The following is a 763-nucleotide window of genomic DNA, read 5'->3' on the forward strand; positions in this document are numbered from 1 at the left end:
ACAGGTGACTCGTGGTTCCTGTGAAGCCGAACATTGTGAAACTGATGCATCAAATGCGATAATGTTTACCCATGGTGGACAGTGTTTGGTGGAGTGCCCCGATTAAAACAAGCTTGGAAGCAGGAGTGGCATCCACTTCCATAATAGCTTGCCTCCAGAAACTCTATGAACCTGGAGAAAGGACAAACGTTATACAAGAAGTGTCTAGGACTTTCGAACATAGGGTCGCTATGAGTCGCCTGGGACTCAACGACACTTAATAACAAAAACAATCTGACACCTGGAATGTTGCAGAGTTGGATCCCTCATAACTGTCACTGTTGAAGGATCTCAGAGCTGCCAATAGAGCTGTTCTGTGACTTCTGAACAGGCCATTTGGATACATTATATGCAGTTAAAAGAAGATAAGGCGCTTAGGGCAGATGTTTTGCCTGAGGCCCTGAGTCTGTGGATTTTTAATAAAGTCCAGGCACTGCTTTTTTGACTGGAAGACTGGGGGTTCCCCATAACAAGAGTGTGAGGTTGGGCAAAGGGGTGGGGGAGAAAGAAGCCATTCAAAATGGTCAGGGGGAACAGTAAAAAGGAATGATCATCACCATAACTTCTTCTGATCCCAGAGCAGGAGATTAAATGGCTAGAGGCATCCCCCTTGGACCAGACTGTCAGCAGGTATCTGGCACGTTTAGGGAAAACCCAAGAGGCCATGTTGTTGTTGTTGTTGTTATGTGCCGTCGAGTCGTTTCCGACTCATAGCGACCCTATG

The sequence above is a fragment of the Elephantulus edwardii genome, unplaced genomic scaffold (assembly GCF_000299155.1).
Source record: "Elephantulus edwardii isolate Elephantulus edwardi_28Jun2011 unplaced genomic scaffold, EleEdw1.0 scaffold00208, whole genome shotgun sequence".
NCBI classification, from domain to species: domain Eukaryota; kingdom Metazoa; phylum Chordata; class Mammalia; order Macroscelidea; family Macroscelididae; genus Elephantulus; species Elephantulus edwardii.